Source organism: Pseudophryne corroboree, unplaced genomic scaffold, assembly GCF_028390025.1.
Source record: "Pseudophryne corroboree isolate aPseCor3 unplaced genomic scaffold, aPseCor3.hap2 scaffold_1279, whole genome shotgun sequence".
NCBI lineage: Eukaryota > Metazoa > Chordata > Amphibia > Anura > Myobatrachidae > Pseudophryne > Pseudophryne corroboree.
The window spans coordinates 55,898-73,460 of NW_026967904.1; the positions used below are offsets into that span (position 1 = coordinate 55,898).

Consider the following 17,563-nt stretch of genomic DNA (forward strand, 5'->3'; position numbering starts at 1 on the left):
GCCCCGCCCCCTTCTTACCCTCCTGTGACTGCTCTCTCCTGACAAGTGGACCAGGCCTGCCCCCTACACGCTGCTGGTGTCTTCATTGTTACTTGGTCTGGAGCTCCGTTGGGGAGAGAACTCACGTGAGCTCATTAAGAATGAGGAACTGGGATGTTTTAATTTTATTGTGAGTAGTGTAGTGTGGTGATGTAGTATGTTGTATGGGGGGTATAGTGTAATTATGAAGTGCAGCATATGGGAGGGCTGTAGCATAGTGATGTAGTGTGGCATATGGGGGGTGGTAGCGCATAGGCGTGCGTACAGGGGGTGCCTGGTGCGCACAGGCACTCCCTAATGTCCAGCACCGCTGCACGCCACGCTTGAGTAGCACAGTGATCGCTGAGTGTGTGATCGGTGGAGCCTAGCCTGCAGCTCATTTCCGTACCTCCCACCACCGCTGCACCCGACCCCCCTCTGCCTGCTGCTAATACTATGCTGAGTGCATTCGTCGGCGGCCTCACTGGGGGGACTGGCGTCACCTTGCAATGTGACGTGGTGATGTCCGCCCATGCTCTCCTCCCGCCCACCTGTGCTTTCCTCCTGCTGCGGTCTCTCAGTCCTAGTGTGCCGCGGCCGCCACACCACTGGCAGTGTTCCTCTAGGAGGGACTGGGAGCTGCTGGCAGACACATTCTGCTGAGACTTACTTGTCAGTGCGGGTTCCGGACGGCAGGCGGCGGGTGGGAGGGCAGACGGGGAGCAGGTGTCACAAGGAGTGTGTGGGTAACTAATTAACAATACTTCCGCTCAACGTGGCACTGCTGGTCCTTCATCTCCCATGTCTCTTCACCAGGTGGCGGGCGGCCCGGAAATTAAGTGATGTGTTGTGCAGCAGTCAGTGTGAAGTGACTGTGAGTAACACTGGTGGTGCTGATGATGCTGCTGCAGAATCTGGAAGCAATTAATTCATAAATATAATGTACTCTATCAGTGTTTCTCTGACGTCCTAGTGGATGCTGGGAACTCCGTAAGGACCATGGGGATTAGCGGCTCCGCAGGATACTGGGCACAAAAGTAAAGCTTTAGGACTACCTGGTGTGCACTGGCTCCTCCCCCTATGACAATCCTCCAAGCCTCAGTTAGATTTTTGTGCCCGGCCGAGAAGGGTGCACACTAGGGGCTCTCCTGAGCTTCTTAGTGAAAGTTTTGTTTTAGGTTTTTTATTTTCAGTGAGACCTGCTGGCAACAGGCTCACTGCATCGAGGGACTAAGGGGAGAAGAAGCGAACTCACCTGCGTGCAGAGTGGATTGGGCTTCTTAGGCTACTGGACACCATTAGCTCCAGAGGGACCGAACACAGGCCCAGCCTCGGAGCTCGGTCCCAGAGCCGCGCCGCCGGCCCCCTTACAGAGCCAGAAGCAAGAAGAGGTCCGGAAAATCGGCGGCAGAAGACATCCTGTCTTCACCAAGGTAGCGCACAGCACTGCAGCTGTGCGCCATTGCTCCTCAGCACACTTCACACTTCGGTCACTGAGGGTGCAGGGCGCTAGGGGGGGGCGCCCTGAGCAGCAATAGAAACACCTTGGCTGGCGAAAATACATCACATATAGCCCCCAGGGCTATATGGATGAATTTTAACCCCTGGCAGATTCCACAGAAAAACGTGAGAAAAGGCCGCCGAGAAGGGGGCGGAGCCTATCTCCTCAGCACACTGGCGCCATTTTCTCTCACAGCGCCGTTGGAGGGAAACTCCCTGGCTCTCCCCTGCAGTTACTACACTACAGAAAGGGGTTAAAAAAGAGAGGGGGGCACTAATTAGGCGTAGTATAACAATACAGCAGCTATAAGGGGAAAAACACTTATATAAGGTTATCCCTGTATATATATATATATATATAGCGCTCTGGTGTGTGCTGGCATACTCTCCCTCTGTCTCCCCAAAGGGCTAGTGGGGTCCTGTCCTCTATCAGAGCATTCCCTGTGTGTGTGCTGTGTGTCGGTACGATTGTGTCGACATGTATGAGGAGGAAAATGGTGTGGAGGCGGAGCAATTGCCTGTAATGGAGTTGTCACCCCCTAGGGAGTCGACACCTGAGTGGCTGAGCTTATGGAAGGAATTACGTGACAGTGTCAGCTCTTTACAAAAGATTGATGACATGAGACAGCCGGCTACTCAGCCTGTGCCTGTCCAGGTGTCTCAAAAGCCATCAGGGGCTCTAAAACGCCCGTTACCGCAGATGGCAGATACAGACGCCGACACGGATACTGATTCCAGTGTCGACGATTAAGAGACGAATGTGACTTCCAGTAGGGCCACACGTTACATGATTGAGGCTATGGAAAATGTTTTTACACATTTCTGATAATACCAGTACCACTAAAAAGGGTATTATGTTGGGTGAGAAAAAACTGCCTGTAGTTTTTCCTGCATCTGAGGAATTAAATGAAGTGTGTGATGATGCGTGGGTTTCCCCCGATAAAAACTGTTAATTCCTAAAAAGTTATTAGCATCATACCCCTTCCCGCCAGAGGATAGGGCACATTGGGAAACACCCCCTAGGGTGAATAAAGCGCTCACACGCTTGTCTAAACAGGTGGCACTACCGTCCCCGGATACGGCCGCCCTTAAGGAACCTGCTGACAGAAAGCAGTAAAATATCCTAAAATGTATATACACTCACACGGGTGTGATACTGCGACCAGCAATCGCCTCAGCCTGGATGTGCAGTGCTGGGGTGGCTTGGTCGGATTCCCTGACTGACAATATTGATACCCTAGATAGGGACAGTATATTACTGACTATAGAGCATTTAAAAGATGCTTTCTATATATGCGTTGTGCACAGAGGGATATTTGCCGACTGGCATCAAGAGTAAGTGCGCTGTCCATTTCTGCCAGAAGAGGGTTATGGACAAGACAGTGGTCAGGTGATGCTGATTCCAAAAGGCATATGGAAGTATCGCCTTATAAAAGGGAGGAGTTATTTGGGGTAGGTCTAACAGACCTGGTGGCCACGGCAACGGCTGGGAAATCCACATTTTTACCCCAGGTAGCCTCTCAACATAAGAAGACGCCGTATTATCAGGCGCAGTCCTTTGGGCCCCATAAGGGCAAGCGGGCAAAAGGCTCCTCATTTCTGCCCCGTGGCAGAGGGAGAGGAAAAAGGCTGCAGCAAACAGCCAGTTCCCAGGAACAGAAACGGTGGGGGCCCGTCTCATAAATTTCAGCGTGCAGTGGGCTCACTCACAGGTGGACCCCTGGATCCTTCAGGTGGTATCTCAGGGGTACAAATTGGAATTTGAGACGTCTCCCCTTCGCCGTTTTCCTAAAGTCTGCTTTACCGACGTCTCCCTCCGACAGGGAGGCGGTATGGGAAGCCATTCACAAGCTGTATTCCCAGCAGGTGATAATCAAGGTACCCCTCCTACAACAGGGAAAGGGGTATTATTCCACGCTGTTTGTGGTACCGAAGCCGGACGGCTCGGTGAGACCTAATTTAAATCTGAAATCCTTGAACACTTACATACAAAGGTTCAAATTCAAGATGGAGTCACTCAGAGCGGTGATGGCAAACCGGGAAGAAGGGGATTATATGGTGTCTCTGGACATCAAGGATGCTTATCTCCATGTCCCAAATTACCCTTCTCACCAAGGGTACCTCAGGTTTGTGGTACAGAACTGTCACTATCAGTTTCAGACGCTGCCGTTTGGTTTGTCCACGGCACCCCGGGTCTTTACCAAAGTAATGGCCGAAATGATGATACTCCTTCGAAGGAAGGGAGTTTTAATTATCCCTTACTTGGACGATCTCCGGATAAGGGCAAGATCCAGGGAACAGTTGGTAGTCGGGGTAGCACTATCTCAGGTAGTGTTGCGGCAGCACGGTTGGATTCTTAATATTCCAAAATCGCAGCTGATTCCGACGACACGTCTTCTATTCCTAAGGATGATCCTGGACACAGTCCAGAAAATAAGAATTTACTTACCGATAATTCTATTTCTCATAGTCCGTAGTGGATGCTGGGGACTCCGAAAGGACCATGGGGAATAGCGGCTCCGCAGGAGACTGGGCACAAAGTAAAAGCTTTAGGACTAGCTGGTGTGCACTGGCTCCTCCCCCTATGACCCTCCTCCAAGCCTCAGTTAGGATACTGTGCCCGGACGAGCGTACACAATAAGGAAGGATTTTGAATCCCGGGTAAGACTCATACCAGCCACACCAATCACACCGTACAACTTGTGATCTGAACCCAGTTAACAGCATGATAACAGAAGGAGCCTCTGAAAAGATGGCTCACAACAACAATAACCCGATTTTTGTAACAATAACTATGTACAAGTAATGCAGACAATCCGCACTTGGGATGGGCGCCCAGCATCCACTACAGACTATGAGAAATAGAATTATCGGTAAGTAAATTCTTATTTTCTCTAACGTCCTAGTGGATGCTGGGGACTCCGAAAGGACCATGGGGATTATACCAAAGCTCCCAACCGGGTGGGAGAGTGCGGATGACTCTGCAGCACCGAATGAGAGAACTCCAGGTCCTCCTCAGCCAGGGTATCAAATTTGTAGAATTTAGCAAACATGTTTTCCCCTGACCAAGTAGCTGCTCGGCAAAGTTGTAAAGCCGAGACCCCTCGGGCAGCCGCCCAAGATGAGCCCACTTTCCGTGTGGAATGGGCTTTTACAGATTTTGGCTGTGGCAGGCCTGCCACAGAATGTGCAAGCTGAATTGTACTACAAATCCAACGAGCAATCGTCTGCTTAGAAGCAGGAGCACCCAGCTTGCTGGGTGCATACAGGATAAACAGCGAATCAGATTTTCTGACTCCAGCCGTCCTGGAAACATATATTTTCAGGGCCCTGACTACGTCCAGCAACTTGGAATCCTCCAAGTCCCTAGTAGCCGCAGGCACCACATATGAAAAATTAGGTAAGGGCTTTTATAGGATAAAGCCGCCAATTCTGAGACACGATGTACAGAGAGCCAACGTAAAAAATAACAATGTTTATTAATAAAACATATAAAAAGATTAATTGTCAAATAACCGGTGAAAAATATATATAAATATATATAAGAACATTCTACCTTTGAGAAAGTCACGTGAACGTGACGAAACGCGTCAGGACCCGCCCCTATCCACACTCAGCTCAGGTGAAATCTTCCAGGTGTTCCTTGGTCCCCGCTGCACCCTCCTTCTACAGCATCCGACATCAGCGGCTTCAGCGCACACGCCGCCACGACCGGGTTGTGAGAGAGACGATCCATTCCTTTCCGCTGCACAGCGTATATGGGCATTGCAGGACATTGAAGCCGAGGACGCTCGGCTCTTACCAGCCCATTTTGGAAAGGTATTGAATATCAATTTCAACTGAGGGACTTTTTTATTCATTAGGATCCTACCAACACACCTGGTATTTATCAACTATCTAACAAGTGAATCACGGAACTTTTCACCCCAATAAGCTGAGTCATTACAATATACCACTAGTTCACGTCTAGTGACTGTTCTTATATATATTTGTATATATTTTTCACCGGTTATTTGACAATTAATCTTTTTATATGTTTTATTAATAAACATTGTTATTTTTTACGTTGGCTCTCTGTACATCATGTTTCGTTCCTGATATTCAGCGCAGCCGTTTGTTCTTTTTCTATGCTATCACCACAATACTACACATAGTATTCCGGCAAGCGCAGACTATCAGGAACATAAAATTGTGATTATTTAATTCTATGAAACACGTATTGGTTTTCACTTTTTATTTTGATGATTAGGCACTCGTTTGTTGCAGTTTTTTGTTTTGGTCAATTCTGAGACACGCCTGGCTGAAGCCAGGGCTAACAGCATTACCACTTTCCATGTGAGATATTTTAAGTCCACAGTGGTGAGTGGTTCAAACCAATGTGATTTTAGGAATCCCAAAACTACATTGAGATCCCAAGGTGCCACTGGAGGCACAAAAGGAGGCTGTATATGCAGTACTCCCTTGACAAACGTCTGAACTTCAGGAACAGAAGCCAGTTCTTTTTGGAAGAATATTGACAGGGCCGAAATTTGAACCTTAATGGACCCTAATTTGAAGCCCATAGACAGTCCTGTTTGCAGGAAATGCGGGAAACGACCCAGTTGAAATTCCTCTGTAGGGGCCTTCCTGGCCTCGCACCACGCAACATATTTACGCCAAATACGGTGATAATGTTGTATGGTTACATCCTTCCTGGCTTTGATCAGGGTAGGGATGACTTCATCCGGAATGCCTTTTTCCTTCAGGATCCGGCGTTCAACCGCCATGCCGTCAAACGCAGCCGCGGTAAGTCTTGGAACAGACATGGTCCCTGCTGGAGCAGGTCCTTTCTTAGAGGTAGAGGCCACGGGTCTTCCGTGAGCATCTCTTGAATTTCCGGGTACCAAGTCCTTCTTGGCCAATCCGGAGCCACGAGTATAGTCTTTACTCCTCTCCTTCTTATGATTCTCAGTACTTTTGGTATGAGAGGAAGAGGAGGGAACACATACACTGACTGGTACACCCACGGTGTTACCAGAGAGTCCACAGCTATTGCCTGAGGGTCCCTTGACCTGGCGCAATATCTGTCCAGTTTTTTGTTGAGGCGGGACGCCATCATGTCCACCCTTTGGTTTTTCCCAACGGTTCACAATCATGTGGAAGACTTCTGGGTGAAGTCCCCACTCCCCCGGGTGAAGATCGTGTCTGCTGAGGAAGTCTGCTTCCCAGTTGTCCACTCCCGGAATGAACACTGCTGACAGTGCTATCACATGATTCTCCGCCCAGCGAAGAATCCTTGCCACTTCCATCATTGCCCTCCTGCTTCTTGTGCCGCCCTGTCTGTTTACGTGGGCGACTGCCGTGATGTTGTCCGACTGGATCAACACCGGCTGACCCTGAAGCAGAGGTCTTGCCTGACTTAGGGCATTGTAAATGGCCCTTAGTTCCAGGATATTTATGTGAAGTGACGTTTCCATGCTTGACCACAAGCCCTGGAAATTTCTTCCCTGTGTGACTGCTCCCCAGCCTCTCAGGCTGGCATCCGTGGTCACCAGGACCCAATCCTGAATGCCGAATCTGCGGCCCTCTAGGAGATGAGCACTCTGTAACCACCACAGGAGAGACACCCTTGTCCTTGGAGACAGGGTTATCCGCTGATGCATTTGAAGATGCGATCCGGACCATTTGTCCAGCAGATCCCACTGAAAAGTTCTTGCGTGGAATCTGCCGAATGGAATCGCTTCGTAAGAAGCCACCATCTTTCCCAGGACCATTGTGCATTGATGTACTGACACTTGGCCTGGTCTTAGGAGGTTCCTGACTATGTCGGATAACTCCTTGGCTTTCTCCTCCGGGAGAAACACCTTTTTCTGTACTGTGTCCAGAATCATCCCTAGGAACAGCAGACGTGTCGTCGGAATCAGCTGCGATTTTGGAATATTTAGAATCCATCCGTGCTGTCGTAGTACTACTTGAGATAGTGCTACTCCGACCTCTAACTGTTCTCTGGACCTTGCCTGCTTACTTTGTGCCTTCCAATGCACAATGCAAACTACAGGTAGTGCTGCAGGGCCCACACCCTTTTACTTGCCGTACAGAGCAGCTCTGGAGCTGTTACAGTGCCCAGCTGCTGCAAGAAATCAGCTTGAATGCTTCAGGGGCTGGGGCATAGCCAACATGAGCCCCACACCGAAGGAGGGTGGAGGTGTTTAATGCGAACTAGGGGTCATCCAAGCGCCGCAAAAGGCCGCCATGCCCTGCACGCCCCTTTTCTCTTTTCATATGCAGACGAGGGTTGAAGCCAACTTTGACCCACTGCTTGGATGACATCACCGTATGCAAATCCATCTGCTGCAGGCCTTCCCCCAGGAATGCTTGCACTAGTTGTTGCATTTGGTTTGTTGTTTGGGGGTGCTTCATTATTAGGCAGCCTTCTGCCCTCCCATGTTCATCTGAAAATTTGTGTTCTCCCTGCAGTTGTTGTCCCCAGATGAGAGTTCCCTTGTGCTGCCTCAGTTGAATCTCCTTTACTTGACAGAGATGTGCCTGAGCAGCGGCCCTCCCCAGCCCTATCCCAAATCATACTTATTTTGCATAGGAGATACCATGGTCATGAAGATTGTTCTCCCAGGGTGAGGCTCATTCATTGCATTCTGGGTATGCTGACCCCTGTGATTTCCCCAAATGTGGGAAACTCGACTGCATTATTTGTGGTAGTGGGGGACTGTGTTTGTGCTTTCCTCTGGTCAGCTCTGGTAAAAGTCAGATTTATTTGTCTCAGATCTTCCTCTAGCCTTGTTCTTCTTTCGAGAGTTCCCTTGTGCTGCCTCAGTTGGATCTCCTTCACTTGACAGGGGGGTACCCGAGCAGCGACCCTCCCCAGCTCTAGCCCAACTTCTACTTACCTGGCAGGTGAGATACTATGATCATGTAGGTGCTTCTCCCAGGGCAAGGCTCACCCATTGCACTCTGGGTGTGCTGCTCCTGCGATTTCCCCAAATGTGGGAAACTTGACTGCATAATTTGTGTTTCCCCTGGTCGGCTCTCATATAATTCAGATCTCTTTGTCTCAGGTCTCTCTCCAGCCTAGTTTGCTGTCTGTTTCAACTTCTCTTTTCTTGAGCCGCTCCCTTCTATGCCCTTGCGCACTATCCTGACTTCTCCCGTCTGCTTACTTTGTGCCTTCCAATGCACAATGCAAACTACAGGTAGTGCTGCAGGGCCCACACCCTTTTACTTGCCGTTCAGAGCAGCTCTGGAGCTGTTACAGTGCCCAGCTGCTGCAAGAAATCAGCTTGAATGCTTCAGGGGCTGGGGCATAGCCAACATGAGCCCCACACCGAAGGAGGGTGGAGGTGTTTAATGCGAACTAGGGGTCATCCAAGCGCCGCAAAAGGCCGCCATGCCCTGCACGCCCCTTTTCTCTTTTCATATGCAGACGAGGGTTGAAGCCAACTTTGACCCACTGCTTGGATGACATCACCATATGCAAATCCATCTGCTGCTGGCCTTCCCCCAGGAATGCTTGTACTAGTTGTTGCATTTGGTTTGTTGTTTGGGGGTGCTTCAGTATTAGGCAGCCTTCTGCCCTCCCATGTTTATCTGGAAATATGTGTTCTCCCTGCAGTTGTTGTCCCCAGATGAGAGTTCCCTTGTGCTGCCTCAGTTGAATCTCCTTTACTTGACAGAGATGTGCCTGAGCAGCGGCCCTCCCCAGCCCTATCCCAAATCATACTTATTTTGCATAGGCGATACCATGGTCATGAAGATTGTTCTCCCAGGGTGAGGTTCATTCATTGCATTCTGGGTATGCTGACCCCTGTGATTTCCCCAAATGTGGGAAACACGACTGCATTATTTGTGGTAGTGGGGGACTGTGTTTGTGCTTTCCTCTGGACAGCTCTGGTAAAAGTCAGATTTATTTGTCTCAGATCTTCCTCTAGCCTTGTTCTTCTTTCGAGAGTTCCCTTGTGCTGCCTCAGTTGGATCTCTTTCACTTGACAGGGGGGTGCCAGAGCAGCGACCCTCCCCAGCTCTAGCCCAACTCCTACTTACCTGCCAGGTGAGACACTTTGATCATGAAGGTGCTTCTCCCAGGGCAAGGCTCACCCATTGCACTCTGATTTCCCCAAATGTGGGAAGCTTGACTGCATAATTTGTGTTTCCCCTGGTCGGCTCTCGTATAATTCAGATCTCTTTGTCTCAGGTCTCTCTCCAGCCTAGTTTGCTGTCTGTTTCCACTTCTTTTTTCATGAGCCCCTCCCTTTTATACCCTTGTGCACTATCCTGACTTCTCCTCCTGTCTGCTTACTTTGTGCCTTCCAATGCACAATGCAAACTAAAGGTAGTGCTGCAGGGCCCACACCCTTTTACTTGCCGTACAGAGCAGCTCTGGAGCTGTTACAGTGCCCAGCTGCTGCAAGAAATCAGCTTGAATGCTTCAGGGGCTGGGGCATAGCCAACATGAGCCCCACACCGAAGGAGGGTGGAGGTGTTTAATGCGAACTAGGGGTCATCCAAGCGCCGCAAAAGGCCGCCATGCCCTGCACGCCCCTTTTCTCTTTTCATATGCAGACGAGGGTTGAAGCCAACTTTGACCCACTACTTGGATGACATCACCGTATGCAAATCCATCTGCTGCAGGCCTTCCCCCAGGAATGCTTGCACTAGTTGTTGCATTTGGTTTGTTGTTTGGGGGTGCTTCAGTATTAGGCAGCCTTCTGCCCTCCCATGATCATCTGAAAATATGTGTTCTCCCTGCAGTTGTTGTCCCCAGATGAGAGTTCCCTTGTGCTGCCTCAGTTGAATCTCCTTTACTTGACAGAGATGTGCCTGAGCAGCGGCCCTCCCCAGCCCTATCCCAAATCATACTTATTTTGCATAGGAGATACCATGGTCATGAAGATTGTTCTCCCAGGGTGAGGTTCATTCATTGCATTCTGGGTATGCTGACCCCTGTGATTTTCCCAAATTTGGGAAACTCGACTGCATTATTTGTGGTAGTGGGGGACTGTGTTTGTGCTTTCCTCTGGTCAGCTCTGGTAAAAGTCAGATTTCTTTGTCTCAGATCTTCCTCTAGCCTTGTTCTTCTTTCGAGAGTTTCCTTGTGCTGCCTCAGTTGGATCTCCTTCACTTGACAGGGGGGTGCCCGAGCAGCGACCCTCCCAAGCTCTAGCCCAACTCCTACTTACCTGCCAGGTGAGATACTATAATCAGGAAGGTGCTTCTCCCAGGGCAAGGCTCACCCATTGCACTCTGGGTGTGCTGCTCCTGCGATTTCCCCAAATGTGGGAAACTTGACTGCATAATTTGTGTTTCCCCTGGTCGGCTCTCGTATAATTCAGATCTCTTTGTCTCAGGTCTCTCTCCAGCCTAGTTTGCTGTCTGTTTCAACTTCTCTTTTCTTGAGCCGCTCCCTTCTATGCCCTTGCGCACTATCCTGACTTCTCCCGTCTGCTTACTTTGTGCCTTCCAATGCACAATGCAAACTACAGGTAGTGCTGCAGGGCCCACACTCTTTTACTTGCCGTTCATAGCAGCTCTGGAGCTGTTACAGTGCCCAGCTGCTGCAATAAATCAGCTTGAATGCTTCAGGGGATGGGGCATGGCCAACATGAGCCCCACACCAAAGGAGGGTGGGGGTGTTTAATGCGAACTAGGGTCATCCAAGCACCGCAAAAGGCCGCCATGCCCTGCACGCCCCTTTTCTCTTTTCATATGCAGATGAGGGTTGAAGCCAACTTTGACCCACTGCTTGGATGACATCACCGTATGCAAATCCGTCTTCTGCAGAACTTCCCCCAGGAATGCTTGCACTAGTTGTTGCATTTGGTTTGTTGTTTGGGGGTGCTTCAGTATTAGGCAGCCTTCTGCCCTCCCATGTTCATCTGAAAATATGTGTTCTCCCTGCAGTTGTTGTCCCCAGATGAGAGTTCCCTTGTGCTGCCTCAGTTGAATCTCCTTTACTTGACAGAGATGTGCATGAGCAGCGGCCCTCCCCAGCCCTATCCCAAATCATACTTATTTTGCATAGGAGATACCATGGTCATGAAGATTACTCTCCCAGGGTGAGGTTCATTCATTGCATTCTGGGTATGCTGACCCCTGTGATTTCCCCAAATGTGGGAAACGCGACTGCTTTATTTGTTGGTAGTGGGGGACTGTGTTTGTGTTTTCCTCTGGTCAGCTCTGGTAAAAGTCAAATTTCTTTGTTTCAGATCTTCCTCTAGCCTTGTTCTTCTTTCGAGAGTTTCCTTGTGCTGCCTCAGTTGGATCTCCTTCACTTGACAGGGGGGTGCCCGAGCAGCGACCCTCCCCAGCTCTAGCCCAACTCCTACTTACCTGCCAGGTGAGATACTATGATCATGAAGGTGCTTCTCCCAGGGCAAGGCTCACCCATTGCACTCTGGGTGTGCTGCCCCTGCGATTTCCCCAAATGTGGGAAACTTGACTGCATAATTTGTGTTTCCCCTGGTCAGGTCTCGTATAATTCAGATCTCTTTGTCTCAGGTCTCTCTCCAGCCTAGTTTGCTGTCTGTTTCAACTTCTCTTTTCTTGAGCCGCTCCCTTTTATACCCTTGTGCACTATCCTGACTTCTCCTCCTGTCTGCTTACTTTGTGCCTTCCAATGCGCAATGCAAACTACAGGTAGTGCTGCAGGGCCCACACCCTTTTACTTGCCTTACTGAACAGCTCTGGAGCTGTTACAGTGCCAAGCTGCTGCAAGAAATCAGCTTGAATGCTTCAGGGGATGGGGCATGGCCAACATGAGCCCCACACCGAAGGAGGGTGGAGGTGTTTAATGCGAACTAAGGGTCATCCAAGCGCCGCAAAAGGCCGCCATGCCCTGCATACCCCTTTTCTCTTTTCATATGCAGATGAGGGTTCCAGCCAACTTTGGCCCACTGCTTGGATGACATCACCGTATGCAATTCCGTCTTCTGCAGAACTTCCCCCAGGAATGCTTGTACTAGTTGTTGCATTTGGTTTGTTGTTTGGGGGTGCTTCAGTATTAGGCAGCCTTCTGCCCTCCCATGTTCATCTGAAAATATGTGTTCTCCCTGCAGTTGTTGTCCCCAGATGAGAGTTTCCTTGTGCTGCCTCAGTTGAATCTCCTTTACTTGACAGAGATGTGCATGAGCAGCGGCCCTCCCCAGCCCTATCCCAAATCATACTTATTTTGCATAGGAGATACCATGGTCATGAAGATTGTTCTCCCAGGGTGAGGTTCATTCATTGCATTTTGGGTATGCTGACCCCTGTGATTTCCCCAAATGTGGGAAACTCGACTGCATTATTTGTGGTAGTGGGGACAGTGTTTGTGCTTTCCTCTGGTCAGCTCTGGAAAAAGTCAGATTTCTTTGTCTCAGATCTTCCTCTAGCCTTGTTCTTCTTTCGAGAGTTCCCTTGTGCTGCCTCAGTTGGATCTCTTTCACTTGACAGGGGGGTGCCCGAACAGCGACTTTCCCCAGCTCTAGCCCAACTCCTACTTACCTGCCAGGTGAGATACTATGATCATGAAGGTGCTTCTCCCAGGGCAAGGCTCACCCATTGCACTCTGGGTGTGCTGCCCCTGCGATTTCCCCAAATGTGGGAAACTTGACTGCATAATTTGTGTTTCCCCTGGTCGGCTCTCGTATAATTCAGATCTCTTTGTCTCAGGTCTCTCTCCAGCCTAGTTTGCTGTCTGTTTCCACTTCTCTTTTCTTCAGCCGCTCCCTTCTATACCCTTGTGCACTATCCTGACTTCTCCTCCCGTCTGCTTACTTTGTGCCTTCCAATGCACAATGCAAACTACAGGTAGTGCTGCAGGGCCCACACCCTTTTACTTGCCTTACAGAGCAGCTCTGGAGCTGTTACAGTGCCCAGCTGCTGCAAGAAATCAGCTTGAATGCTTCAGGGGATGGGGCATGGCCAACATGAGCCCCACACCAAAGGAGGGTGGAGGTGTTTAATGCGAACTAGGGGTCATCCAAGCACCGCAAAAGGCCGCCATGCCCTGCACGCCCCTTTTCTCTTTTAATATGCAGATGAGGGTTGAAGCCAACTTTGACCCACTGCTTGGATGACATCACCGTATTCAAATCCGTCTTCTGCAGAACTTCCCCCAGGAATGCTTGCACTAATTGTTGCATTTGGTTTGTTGTTTGGGGGTGCTTCAGTATTAGGCAGCCTTTTGCCCTCCCATGTTCATCTGAAAATATGTGTTCTCCCTGCAGTTGTTGTCCCAAGATGAGAGTTCCCTTGTGCTGCCTCAGTTGAATCTCCTTTACTAGACAGAGATGTGCATGAGCAGCGGCCCTCCCCAGCCCTATTCCAAATCATACTTATTTTGCATAGGAGATACCATGGTCATGAAGATTTTTCTCCCAGGGTGAGGTTCATTCATTGCATTTTGGGTATGCTGACCCCTGTGATTTCCCCAAATGTGGGAAACTTGACTGCATTATTTGTGGTAGTGGGAGACTGTGTTTGTGCTTTCCTCTGGTCAGCTCTGGTAAAAGTCAGATTTCTTTGTCTCAGATTTTCCTTTAGCCTTGTTCTTCTTTCGAGAGTTCCCTTGTGCTGCCTCAGTTGGATCTCCTTCACTTTACAGGGGGGTACCCGAGCAGCGACCCTCCCCAGCTCTAGCCCAACTCCTACTTACCTGCCAGGTGAGATACTATGATCATGAAGGTGCTTCTCCCAGGGCAAGGCTCACCCATTGTACTCTGGGTGTGCTGCTCCTGCGATTTCCCCAAATGTGGGAAACTTGACTGCATAATTTGTGTTTCCCCTGGTCGGCTCTCGTATAATTCAGATCTCTTTGTCTCAGGTCTCTCTCCAGCCTAGTTTGCTGTCTGTTTCCACTTCTCTTTTCTTCAGCCGCTCCCTTCTATACCCTTGTGCACTATCCTGACTTCTCCTCCCGTCTGCTTACTTTGTGCCTTCCAATGCACAATGCAAACTACAGGTAGTGCTGCAGGGCCCACACCCTTTTACTTGCCTTACAGAGCAGCTCTGGAGCTGTTACAGTGCCCAGCTGCTGCAAGAAATCAGCTTGAATGCTTCAGGGGCTGGGGCATAGCCAACATGAGCCCCACACCGAAGGAGGGTGGAGGTGTTTAATGCAAACTAGGGGTCAGACAAGCGCCGCAAAAGGCCACCATGCCCTGCACGCCCCTTTTCTGTTTTCATATGCAGACGAGGGTTGAAGCCAACTTTGACCCACTGCTTGGATGACATCACCATATGCAAATCCATCTGCGGCAGGCCTTCCCCCAGGAATGCTTGCACTAGTTGTTGCATTTGGTTTGTTGTTTGGAGGTGCTTCAGTATTAGGCAGCCTTCTGCCCTCCCATGTTCATCTGAAAATATGTGTTCTCCCTGCAGTTGTTGTCCCAAGATGAGAGTTCCCTTGTGCTGCCTCAGTTGAATCTCCTTTACTTGACAGAGATGTGCATGAGCAGCGGCCCTCCCCAGCCCTATTCCAAATCATACTTATTTTGCATAGGAGATACCATGGTCATGAAGATTTTTCTCCCAGGGTGAGGTTCATTCATTGCATTTTGGGTATGCTGACCCCTGTGATTTCCCCAAATGTGGGAAACTTGACTGCATTATTTGTGGTAGTGGGAGACTGTGTTTGTGCTTTCCTCTGGTCAGCTCTGGTAAAAGTCAGATTTCTTTGTCTCAGATTTTCCTTTAGCCTTGTTCTTCTTTCGAGAGTTCCCTTGTGCTGCCTCAGTTGGATCTCCTTCACTTTACAGGGGGGTACCCGAGCAGCGACCCTCCCCAGCTCTAGCCCAACTCCTACTTACCTGCCAGGTGAGATACTATGATCATGAAGGTGCTTCTCCCAGGGCAAGGCTCACCCATTGTACTCTGGGTGTGCTGCTCCTGCGATTTCCCCAAATGTGGGAAACTTGACTGCATAATTTGTGTTTCCCCTGGTCGGCTCTCGTATAATTCAGATCTCTTTGTCTCAGGTCTCTCTCCAGCCTAGTTTGCTGTCTGTTTCCACTTCTCTTTTCTTCAGCCGCTCCCTTCTATACCCTTGTGCACTATCCTGACTTCTCCTCCCGTCTGCTTACTTTGTGCCTTCCAATGCACAATGCAAACTACAGGTAGTGCTGCAGGGCCCACACCCTTTTACTTGCCTTACAGAGCAGCTCTGGAGCTGTTACAGTGCCCAGCTGCTGCAAGAAATCAGCTTGAATGCTTCAGGGGCTGGGGCATAGCCAACATGAGCCCCACACCGAAGGAGGGTGGAGGTGTTTAATGCAAACTAGGGGTCAGACAAGCGCCGCAAAAGGCCACCATGCCCTGCACGCCCCTTTTCTGTTTTCATATGCAGACGAGGGTTGAAGCCAACTTTGACCCACTGCTTGGATGACATCACCATATGCAAATCCATCTGCGGCAGGCCTTCCCCCAGGAATGCTTGCACTAGTTGTTGCATTTGGTTTGTTGTTTGGAGGTGCTTCAGTATTAGGCAGCCTTCTGCCCTCCCATGTTCATCTGAAAATATGTGTTCTCCCTGCAGTTGTTGTCCCAAGATGAGAGTTCCCTTGTGCTGCCTCAGTTGAATCTCCTTTACTTGACAGAGATGTGCATGAGCAGCGGCCCTCCCCAGCCCTATTCCAAATCATACTTATTTTGCATAGGAGATACCATGGTCATGAAGATTTTTCTCCCAGGGTGAGGTTCATTCATTGCATTTTGGGTATGCTGACCCCTGTGATTTCCCCAAATGTGGGAAACTTGACTGCATTATTTGTGGTAGTGGGAGACTGTGTTTGTGCTTTCCTCTGGTCAGCTCTGGTAAAAGTCAGATTTCTTTGTCTCAGATTTTCCTTTAGCCTTGTTCTTCTTTCGAGAGTTCCCTTGTGCTGCCTCAGTTGGATCTCCTTCACTTTACAGGGGGGTACCCGAGCAGCGACCCTCCCCAGCTCTAGCCCAACTCCTACTTACCTGCCAGGTGAGATACTATGATCATGAAGGTGCTTCTCCCAGGGCAAGGCTCACCCATTGTACTCTGGGTGTGCTGCTCCTGCGATTTCCCCAAATGTGGGAAACTTGACTGCATAATTTGTGTTTCCCCTGGTCGGCTCTCGTATAATTCAGATCTCTTTGTCTCAGGTCTCTCTCCAGCCTAGTTTGCTGTCTGTTTCCACTTCTCTTTTCTTCAGCCACTCCCTTCTATACCCTTGTGCACTATCCTGACTTCTCCTCCCGTCTGCTTACTTTGTGCCTTCCAATGCACAATGCAAACTACAGGTAGTGCTGCAGGGCCCACACCCTTTTACTTGCCTTACAGAGCAGCTCTGGAGCTGTTACAGTGCCCAGCTGCTGCAAGAAATCAGCTTGAATGCTTCAGGGGATGGGGCATGGCCAACATGAGCCCCACACCAAAGGAGGGTGGAGGTGTTTAATGCGAACTAGGGGTCATCCAAGCACCGCAAAAGGCCGCCATGCCCTGCACGCCCCTTTTCTCTTTTCATATGCAGATGAGGGTTGAAGCCAACTTTGACCCACTGCTTGGATGACATCACCGTATGCAAATCCGTCTTCTGCAGAACTTCCCCCAGGAATGCTTGCACTAGTTGTTGCATTTGGTTTGTTGTTTGGGGGTGCTTCAGTATTAGGCAGCCTTCTGCCCTCCCATGTTCATCTGAAAATATGTGTTCTCCCTGCAGTTGTTGTCCCAAGATGAGAGTTCCCTTGTGCTGCCTCAGTTGAATCTCCTTTACTTGACAGAGATGTGCATGAGCAGCGGCCCTCCCCAGCCCTATTCCAAATCATACTTATTTTGCATAGGAGATACCATGGTCATGAAGATTTTTCTCCCAGGGTGAGGTTCATTCATTGCATTTTGGGTATGCTGACCCCTGTGATTTCCCCAAATGTGGGAAACTTGACTGCATTATTTGTGGTAGTGGGAGACTGTGTTTGTGCTTTCCTCTGGTCAGCTCTGGTAAAAGTCAGATTTCTTTGTCTCAGATTTTCCTTTAGCCTTGTTCTTCTTTCGAGAGTTCCCTTGTGCTGCCTCAGTTGGATCTCCTTCACTTTACAGGGGGGTACCCGA

The 17,563-nt window shown here is 49.7% G+C and overlaps 15 non-coding genes and 1 pseudogene across 15 annotated transcripts; all 16 read left to right on the plus strand.

The window, feature by feature from the left end:
- Positions 1–8,078: 8,078 nt before the first annotated feature.
- LOC134993426 (U1 spliceosomal RNA) lies at positions 8,079–8,242 on the plus strand. The gene has a single exon (XR_010197225.1). It is a non-coding gene; the product is annotated as a U1 spliceosomal RNA (small nuclear RNA).
- Positions 8,243–8,394: 152 nt separating this feature from the next.
- LOC134993473 (U1 spliceosomal RNA) lies at positions 8,395–8,536 on the plus strand (annotated as a pseudogene).
- Positions 8,537–9,228: 692 nt separating this feature from the next.
- On the plus strand, positions 9,229–9,392 carry LOC134993458 (U1 spliceosomal RNA). The gene has a single exon (XR_010197253.1). It is a non-coding gene; the product is annotated as a U1 spliceosomal RNA (small nuclear RNA).
- Positions 9,393–10,364: 972 nt separating this feature from the next.
- On the plus strand, positions 10,365–10,528 carry LOC134993447 (U1 spliceosomal RNA). The gene has a single exon (XR_010197242.1). It is a non-coding gene; the product is annotated as a U1 spliceosomal RNA (small nuclear RNA).
- Positions 10,529–10,680: 152 nt separating this feature from the next.
- LOC134993430 (U1 spliceosomal RNA) lies at positions 10,681–10,843 on the plus strand. Its single transcript, XR_010197229.1, has one exon. It is a non-coding gene; the product is annotated as a U1 spliceosomal RNA (small nuclear RNA).
- Positions 10,844–11,513: 670 nt separating this feature from the next.
- On the plus strand, positions 11,514–11,678 carry LOC134993483 (U1 spliceosomal RNA). Its single transcript, XR_010197276.1, has one exon. It is a non-coding gene; the product is annotated as a U1 spliceosomal RNA (small nuclear RNA).
- Positions 11,679–11,830: 152 nt separating this feature from the next.
- Positions 11,831–11,993, plus strand: LOC134993481 (U1 spliceosomal RNA). The gene has a single exon (XR_010197274.1). It is a non-coding gene; the product is annotated as a U1 spliceosomal RNA (small nuclear RNA).
- A 674-nt stretch (positions 11,994–12,667) lies between these two features.
- LOC134993446 (U1 spliceosomal RNA) lies at positions 12,668–12,829 on the plus strand. The gene has a single exon (XR_010197241.1). It is a non-coding gene; the product is annotated as a U1 spliceosomal RNA (small nuclear RNA).
- A 153-nt stretch (positions 12,830–12,982) lies between these two features.
- Positions 12,983–13,145, plus strand: LOC134993477 (U1 spliceosomal RNA). Its single transcript, XR_010197270.1, has one exon. It is a non-coding gene; the product is annotated as a U1 spliceosomal RNA (small nuclear RNA).
- A 674-nt stretch (positions 13,146–13,819) lies between these two features.
- LOC134993461 (U1 spliceosomal RNA) lies at positions 13,820–13,983 on the plus strand. Its single transcript, XR_010197255.1, has one exon. It is a non-coding gene; the product is annotated as a U1 spliceosomal RNA (small nuclear RNA).
- A 152-nt stretch (positions 13,984–14,135) lies between these two features.
- Positions 14,136–14,298, plus strand: LOC134993491 (U1 spliceosomal RNA). The gene has a single exon (XR_010197284.1). It is a non-coding gene; the product is annotated as a U1 spliceosomal RNA (small nuclear RNA).
- A 674-nt stretch (positions 14,299–14,972) lies between these two features.
- Positions 14,973–15,136, plus strand: LOC134993462 (U1 spliceosomal RNA). Its single transcript, XR_010197256.1, has one exon. It is a non-coding gene; the product is annotated as a U1 spliceosomal RNA (small nuclear RNA).
- Positions 15,137–15,288: 152 nt separating this feature from the next.
- LOC134993492 (U1 spliceosomal RNA) lies at positions 15,289–15,451 on the plus strand. The gene has a single exon (XR_010197285.1). It is a non-coding gene; the product is annotated as a U1 spliceosomal RNA (small nuclear RNA).
- Positions 15,452–16,125: 674 nt separating this feature from the next.
- Positions 16,126–16,289, plus strand: LOC134993463 (U1 spliceosomal RNA). The gene has a single exon (XR_010197257.1). It is a non-coding gene; the product is annotated as a U1 spliceosomal RNA (small nuclear RNA).
- A 152-nt stretch (positions 16,290–16,441) lies between these two features.
- LOC134993493 (U1 spliceosomal RNA) lies at positions 16,442–16,604 on the plus strand. Its single transcript, XR_010197286.1, has one exon. It is a non-coding gene; the product is annotated as a U1 spliceosomal RNA (small nuclear RNA).
- Positions 16,605–17,278: 674 nt separating this feature from the next.
- Positions 17,279–17,442, plus strand: LOC134993464 (U1 spliceosomal RNA). Its single transcript, XR_010197258.1, has one exon. It is a non-coding gene; the product is annotated as a U1 spliceosomal RNA (small nuclear RNA).
- Positions 17,443–17,563: the final 121 nt, after the last annotated feature.